Genomic DNA, 8,867 nt, shown 5'->3' with positions numbered 1-8,867 from the left:
ACCGGAGCTTAGGCTCTTCCCGCCTCCCCGGCGGACTCGCCTCCACCTCGCGCGCACCCTCCTGCCCACGACTCCGCGCCCGACCCAACCGCCGACGCCTGGCTCGTACCCTCGCTGCCCAGCAGCCTCTGGTCCTCAGCCCCCGCGACCACCACAGTCAGCCGCAGCCCCACCCATTGCACAGTTGATCCTCCCGTGGCCGCCTCCGATAGTGGGCCGGCACCTCCCCCCGACCCTCCACCCCGGGCGGACAGCTGAGCCGTCGACCCTGGTCCCTCCTCCAGTCCCTCCGGCCCAAGACCCTGAGCTAGGTGGGCGTCCCTCTGACCCTGGGCAGGGGGTCCGGGGACCGGACAGTAGGATCAGCCCGCGAGGAGGCAACGAGGAAGACAAGACAGGCCCTGGCAGGTTCCAAACCTGCAGAAGAGAAAGTGCTTGCAAAGTGCAGCAGAGACAATTCAATGGACTCTTCATCAAATCGGGGTGACCCATGACCTGAGAGGTATTTTCTGTAGTCCTGTCACTAAAGGGGCCTAGAAGGCACTAAAAGGGGGCACCACTCTGTGGGACCCCAGGCGATGCACATCCTGACGCTCTTGTCTTTGTTTCTGGGAGGACTGGAGTGGAGGGGCTGTGCCAGGAATTGAGGCCCCTGACCTCAAACGTATGGAGGACACGGGCTGGACGAGGCGCTGACGGGGTGTGCATTAAAGGGAGAAATGAGGGCTCTGAGAAGGAGCAGGAACCGTGAGCGTCACAAGGCAGGGTCCCGGGGTCTGTAGGGGAAGGGCCTGCACCAGGGCCAGGTGTGCACAGACATCAGGTGCGGCCGCAGCCAGGCTAAGTCCCTCTTGTGCAGACCAGACTCCTGCCCATGAACCCTTGTACAAAAGAAGTCACCACAGAAGAGACTGGGACAGTGGAAGTTTCTTCTCTCCCAGGATGGAACCGGGGAGGGTGGCCCTGGGGTCTCCGGCTGGGTGCCAAACGGTGAGTCCAGCCCAGCCTCTGGTCGGCTTAGAGTTCCTTCGCCGGGCGCGGTGGCTCAAGCCTGTAATCCCAGCACTTTGGGAGGCTGAGACGGACGGATCACGAGGTCAGGAGATCGAGACCATCCTGGCTAACACGGTGAAACCCCGTCTCTACTAAAAAATGCAAAAAACTAGCCGGGCGATGAGGCGGGCTCCTGTAGTCCCAGCTACTCGGGAGGCTGAGACAGGAGAATGGCATGAACCCGGGAGGCGGAGCTTGCAGTGAGCCGAGATCCGGCCACTGCACTCCAGCCTGGGCAACAGAGCAAGACTCTGTCTCAAAAAAAAAAAAAAGAGTTCCTTCAAGTGGCCCCCAAGATGTCTGTGACTACCAAGAGTGAAAACAAAGCCAGGCGGAGAAAGGATGTTTGCAGTACACATCTCTGGTCCAGAATGCAGATCCAGAATATATAAAGAGTGCTTTTAAAACAATGAGAAAAGACAGACAACTCCAGTGTTTTTTTTTGTTGTTGTTGTTGGTTTGTTTTGGTTTTTTGACATAGAGTTTCTCACTCTTGTCGCCCAGGCTGGAATGCAGTGGCACAATCTTGGCTCGCTGCAACCTCTGTCTCCCAGGTTCAAGCAATTCTCCTGCCTTAGCCTCCCAAGTAGCTGGGATTACAGGTGCCCGCCACCACGCCCGGCTAACTTTTTTGTATTTTTAGTAGATACGGGGTTTCATCATGTTGGCCAGGCTGGTCTCGAACTCCTGACCTCAGGTGATCCACCTGCCTCGGCTTCCTAACGTGCTGGGATTACAGGAATAGAGCCACTGCCCCCAGCCTATACTATATACTTCTGTTGTTTATCTGAAAATCCAATGTAACTGGATGTGATCGCATCTCACTGCAATCATGGCTCACTGCAGCCTCAATCTCCTGGGCTCAAGTGATCCTCCGGCCCCAGCCAGAGACCACAGATGTGTGGTGCCACACCCAGCTAATTTTCTTATTTTTTGTAGAGACGGGGTCACGCCATGTTAGCCCAGCTGATCTCAAACTCCTGGGCTCAAATGATCCTCCCACCTCAGCCTCCCAAAGTGCTACGATTACAGTCATGAGCCACACACCCAGCCTAAACAATTTTTAATAAGGACCTCCACTCATACCTTACACATTAAAAAATTAACTCAAATATGCTGTCAAGAGAATCAAAAGACACAGACTGGGAAATGATATTTGCAAATGGCCATGTCCGGCAATGTTTTTTTATCCATTTTAGGGTGATAGGACGTCGTTGATTTTCCTGATGGCTACTCAGGTTGGACCACTTTTCGCATGTTCCTGTTAACTGTCAGTGTGCCCTCTTCTGGAATGTGCCTGTTAAAAATCTTTGCTTTTGTTAAAAATTGGGTTGTCTACGCCGGGCGCAGTGGCTCACTCCTGTAATCCCAGCACTTTGGGAGGCCGAGCTGGGTGGATCACCTGAGGTCAGGAGTTCAAGACCAGCTTGGCCAACATGGTGAAACCCCATCTGTACTAAAAATACAAAAAATTAGCCGGGTGTGGTGGTGCGTGCCTGTAATCCCAGCTGCTTGGCAGGCTGAGGAAGGAGAGTTGCTTGAACCCAGGAGGCAGAGGTTGCGGTGAGCAGAGATCACATCATTGCACTCCAGCCTGGGCAACAGAGCAAGACTCTGTCTCAATCAATCAATCAATAAAATAGAAACAAAAATTTAAAAAATTAGCAAATCATATATCCAGCAAATGGCTTGCATACAAAAAATATTAATAATTCTCAAAACTCAATGACATCACAAAAAGAAAATTCCAGATGAGTATCCTTTATGAATATAGATGCAAACGTTCTCGGCAAAATATGAGCAAACACAATCCCTTTTAAAGTGCTGCCTGTCAGAGAAGTGGTATTTTGTTTTGTTTTGTTTTTGAGACGGAGTCTCGCTCTGTCACCCAGGCTGGAGTGCAGTGGTGCGATCTCAGCCCATCACAACCTCCGCCTCCTGGGTTCAAGCGATTCTCCTGCCTCAGCCTCCCAAGTAACTGGGATTAGAGGCGCGCACTACCACACCCGGCTAATTTTTGTATTTTTAGTAGAGACAGGGTTTCATCATGTTGGCCAGGCTGTTCTCAAACTCCTGACCTCATGATCTGCCCACCTCGGCCTCCTAAAGTGCTGGGATTACAGGCATGAGCCACCGCGTCAGGTTGAAAAGCAGCATTTTTTAAAGGATTATGTACCATAACCCAGTGGGATTTATCCCAGGAATGCAAGGGTGAGTGAACAGACGAAATTCAATGTCATACACCAGATTAACAGAATGAAGAAAAACCCACACGATCATCTCAATGGATGCAGAAAAAAAATTTCATAAAATTCAAAATCCTTTCATGATAATAAGACTCAATAAACTAGGAGTAGAAACAACTTCATCAGGCCAGGCACAGTGATGCAGCCTGTAATCCCAGCGCTTTGGAAGGCCGAGGCGGGTGGATCACTTGAGGTCAGGAGTTCAACACCAGACTGCCCAACATGTTGAAACCCCATCTCCACTAAAAATACAAAAATTAAAATTAGCTGGGCATGGTGGCGCACGCCAGCTTCTCAGGAGGCTGAGACACGAGAATTACGTGAATCCAGGAGGTGGAGGCTGCAGTGAGACGAGATCGCACCACTGCACTCCACCCTGAACAACAGAGGGAGACTGTCTCAAAAAACAAACAAACAAAAAACAAACACAGCTAACATCATACTCATTGGTGAGAAACTAAAAGCCTTTTAAAGAGACGAGGATACCCACTGCTGCTGCTTCTGTTCAACATTGTTCTGGACGTTCTAGCCAGAGCATTAATCAAGAAAAAGAAATTAAAGGTATCCAAAATTGGAAAAGAAAACTATTTCTACTTGCAGATGACATGGTCTTATGTATAGAAGATCCTCCAAAAACAGGCCAGGCTCGGTGGCTTACACCTGTAATCACAGCACTTTGGGAGGCCGAAGCGGGCAGATCACGAGGTCAAGAGATCGAGACCATCCTGGCTAACACAATGAAACCCAATCTCTACTAAAAATAGAAAAAATTAGCCGGGCGTGGTGGTGGGCGCCTGTAGTCCCAGCTGCTCAGGAGGCTGAGGCAGGAGGATGGTGTGAACCTGGGAGGTGGACCTTACAGTAAGCCAAAATCACGCCACTGGGCGACAGAGCAAGACTCCGTCTCAAAAAAAGAAAAGAAAGAAAGAAAAAAAGAAAGAAACCCAGTCTCTACTAAAAATACAAACATTAGCTGGGTGTGGTGGCATGAGCCTATAGTTACAGCTACTTAGGAGTCTGAGGTGGGAGGGTCATTTAAGTCCAGGCGGTTGAGGCCGCAGAGAGCTGTGATTGAGCCAATGTACTCCAGGCTGCCTCAAAATAAAATAAATAATGAACATGGGTAAAGGACTTGAACAGACATTTCTTCAAAGAAGATACACAAATGGCCGGTGCAGTGGCTCACGCCTGTAATCCCAGCACTTTGGGAGGCCAAGGCAGGCAGATCCCTCGAGTTCAGGAGTTCGAGAACAGTCTGGCCAACATGGTAAAACCCCGTCTCTACTACAAATACAAAAATTAGCCGGGTGTGCTGGTGGGTGCCCATAATCCCAGCTACTTGGGAGGCGGAGGTGGGAGAATCACTTGAACCATGGAGGCAAAGGGTGCAGTGAGCCAAGAACGCACCACTGCACTCTAGCCTGGGCAACAGTGTGAGACTCCATCTTAAAAAAATATGGCCAGGCACGGTGGGTCACGCCTGTAATCCCAGCACTTTGGGAGGCTGACGTGAGCAGATCATGAGGTCAGGAGATCGAGACCATCCTGCCTAACATGGTGAAACCCCATCTCTACTAAAAATACAAAACACTTAGCCAGGCATGGTAGCATGCGCCTGTAGTCCCAGCTACTCAGGAGGCTGAGGCAGGAGAATCGCCTGAAACTGGGAGGCAGAGGTTGCAGTGAGCCGAGATCGCGCCACTGCACTCCAGTCTGGGTGACAGAGCGAGACTCCGTCTCCAAAACAAACAAATAATATATACACACACACACACACACACAAATGGCCACGAAGCACTTGAAAAGATGCTCAACCTCATTAGTCACTGGGCAAATGCAAATCAAAACCACAATAAGATACCATTCCATATCCATTAGGATGGCCATGATAATAAATAAATAAAACTAACGAGTGTTAAGGATGAGGAGAAATTCACTGCTGTTGGGAATGTAAAACAGTCACTGTTAGAAAAAGTCCAGCAGTTCCTCAACAAGTTCCATGCAGAGTTGCCATATGACTCCGTGGATATGTTATATACCCAAAAGAAGTGAAAACAGGTGTTCAAATAAAAGCTTGTATGTAAATGTTCACAGCAGCACTATTCACAATATACAAAAGACGCCGGGCATGGTGGCTCACGCCTATTCGAGACCAGCCTGGCCAATATGGTGAAACCCCGCCTCTACTGAAAATACAAAGTACTGGCCAGGCATGGCGACTCATGCCTATAATCCCAGCACTTTGGGAGACTGAGGTGGGCAGACTGCTTGAGGCCAGGAGTTCGAGATCAGCCTGGCCAATATGGTGAAATCCCATCTCTACTGAAAATACACAAAGTCCCGGCCAGGTATGGTGGCTCACGCCTATAATCCCAGCACTTTGGGAGGCTGAGGCGGGTGGATCACCTGAGGCCCTGAGTTGGAGATCAACCTGGCCAACACGGTTAAACCCTGTCTCTACTAAAAATACAAAAATTAGCTAGGCATGGCAGGTGCCTGTATTCAAGGAGAATAGCTTGAACCCAGGAGGCAGAGGTTGCAGTGAGCTGAGATCGGGTCAGTGCACTCCAGCCTGGGCGACAGAGTGAGATTCCATGTCAAAAATAAATAAATTAAAAATTTTTTAAAATGCAAAGATTGGGTGGAGTGTGGTGGTGCATGCCTGTAGTCCCAGCTACTTAGGAGGCTGAGGCAGGGGGATCAAACCCGGGAGGCTGAGGTTGCAGTGAGCCGAGATTGTACACTGCACTCCAGCCTGGGCAACAGAGTGAGTCTCCGTCTCAAACAAACAAACAAACAAACACACACAATATATACAAGGTAGAAATAAACCAAGTGTCCTCAGCAGGTACATGGATGAACCAAATGCAGTGTGATTTTGCCATTAAAATGAATGAAACTCTGGGGCCAGGCGTGGTGGCTCATGCGTGTCATCTCGGCACTTTGGGAGGCCGAGGCGGGCAGATCACCTGAGGTCAGGAGTTTGAGACCAGCCTGACCAACATGGCGAAACCCCGCCTCTATGAAAAATACAAAATTAGCTGGGCATGGTGGTGCATGCCTGTAATCCCAGCAACTCCAGAGGCTGAGGCAGGAGAATTGCTTGAACCCAGGAGGCTGAAGTTGCAGTAGGCCGAGATCGTGCCATTGCACTCCAGTCTGGGCAATAAGAGCGAAACTCCATCTCAAAAAATAAATAAATAAAAATAGTGACAGGGTCCTGCTATGTTTCCCAGGCTGGTCTCAAACTCCTCGCCTCAAACCATCTTTCTGCCTCATCCTCTCAAGTAAGTAGCCGAGACCACAGGCATGCACCACCATGCCCAGCTTTTATGATTTTATTTGTATGAAATACCCAGAATAGGCAGATCCAGAGAGACAGAAAGCAAATTCATTGTTACTCAGAAGCTGAAGGGATTGGGGAAGGGGAAGTAAATGCTTTTTGGATTTGAAGTTTTCCATCTGGGGAGTGAAAAGTTCTGGAACTAAACAGTGGTAATGGTTGTACAATTCCGTGACTGTTTACAATGGCTGAATTGGTAAGTTTCATGTTTTGCGTATTTTCCTGCAATAAAAAAAAAAAAAAAAACTCAGCAGTAGAGAACAATTTAAAAACAGGCAAGAGACGTGAAGATACATTTAACCCACAACAATGTGCAAATGGAAACAAGCACCTGGAAAGAGGTTCGGAATCACCCACCATTGGGGAAATGCAACTATCGGAATCACCCACCATTGGGGAAATGCAACTAAGACCACAAGGAGGTGTTGCCGCAGAGAGAACGGCTGAAGGTTAAAAATAGCAACTGCAGCCATGTTGACAGTGTGCAGAGAAAGTGAGGCCGCCAGGTGCTGTGGCTCACGCCTGTAATTCCCAGTGCTTTGGAAGGCCGAGGCAGGTGGATCACTTGAGGTCGGGAGTTTGAGACCAGCCTGGGCAAGGTGGTGAAACTTTGTCTCTACTAAAAATATAAAAATTAGCCAGTCATGGTGGCAGGCGCCTGTAATCCCAGCTACTTGGAGGGTCGAGACACGAGAATTGCTTGAAGGTACGAGAATTGCTTGAAACTGGGAGGCAGAGGTTGCAGGTTGCGGTGAGCAGAGATGGCCCCACGGCACTCCAGCCTGGGTGACAGAATAAGACTCCATCTAAAAAAGAAAAGGGAGGGAGGGAGGAAGGAAAGAAGGAAGGAAGGAAGGAAGGAAGGAAGGAAGGAAGGAAGGAAGGAACGAACGTACGTCCCACGTGGCTGGCGGGGCTGTGATGCAAATGCTGGGGTAAATAGTGTGGTGGATTTAACAGATGGATACAGTGCACGGCTCGCAACCACAGCAGAACATCAAGGGCTTGATAGTCATTTCTCCGTCCTCTCCATGAGGTATAAATGGCTCACAGACACCCGAGAAGGTGCTGTTCATTAGGGAGACGCAAATCAAAACCGCAGCCAGACACCACATTGCACCCACCAGCATCATTAGTACACAACAAACAAAAAGCCAGAAAGTAGCAAGTGTTGGCGAGGACAAGAGCCGTGTCCCTGCTGCGCTGCTGGGGGACGTGTCCGTCTGAGACGCTGCTGTGGAAAACAGTTTGGCTGTTTTCCTCGGAATATTTAACACATCATTACTCTGTCACCCAGCAATTCCCTCATAACTATACACCCAGAACACTTGAAAACGGGATGGGGAAGGGCCGTTTGCACACCCGCGTTCACAGCAGCGTTATTCGCCCTCGCCCCAAAGGGGAGGCAGCTCAGCTGTCCGTGAAGAGGCCCACAGATGATCGGACGCGGTCCTTGCACACGGCGGGACACGGTTACCCCTAAAGGGAAGGAGATTCCCACACAGGCCAGGCCGCGGCGGCGAAGGCGGAGGACGCTGAGCTGAGAAACCAGCCGGTCTCCAAAGGACAAATCCCGTGAGGCTCCCCCTGCGCGCAGTCCCTGCAGGCGCTGAATCCACAGACAGAGAGTGGATGGGGCGCCAGGCTGGGGAGGGGAGGGGGCGTTTGATGGGGACAGAGCGTCATTTTGGGAGGACGGGAGAGCCTGAGAACGGATTTTGGGAGGACGGGAGAGCCTGAGAACGGATTTTGGGAGGACGGGAGCGTCTGAGAACGGATTTTGGGAGGACGGAAGAGCCTGAGAACGGATTTTGGGAGGACGGCAGCATCTGAGAAGGGATTTTGGGAGGATGGGGAGTCTGAGAATGATTTTGGGAGGATGGGAGAGTCTGAGAACCGATGGTGGGGACGGATGCACCGAAATGTCAGCGAACCCAATGATCCTGAGCCGTGCACTTCAAAGCGGATAAAATGGCAACACCGGCCCCGACAACAAAGTCACGCCGCTCAGGCCTTCCCGGGACCAGAGGCGCTGTCCCAACGCTGAAGCCGGAGACGAACTCGCCCCAGCCGGGTGCTCCAGGGGCCTCCGGAGCTCCTGCCGCCGCCCCTTCCCCGGGGTCCCCCAGTCCCCCCAAATCCTCCCCCAAGCCCCACGGCCCCTCCGTCCCCGCGCCCCGCAGGCTCCGAGGCTTCGTGGTGCGGTTCCCTCTGCGGGTCCCGGG

This window comes from Colobus angolensis, unplaced genomic scaffold, assembly GCF_000951035.1.
Source record: "Colobus angolensis palliatus isolate OR3802 unplaced genomic scaffold, Cang.pa_1.0 Scaffold84, whole genome shotgun sequence".
Lineage (NCBI taxonomy): Eukaryota > Metazoa > Chordata > Mammalia > Primates > Cercopithecidae > Colobus > Colobus angolensis.
Note: the sequence above shows the minus strand (reverse complement) of the source record.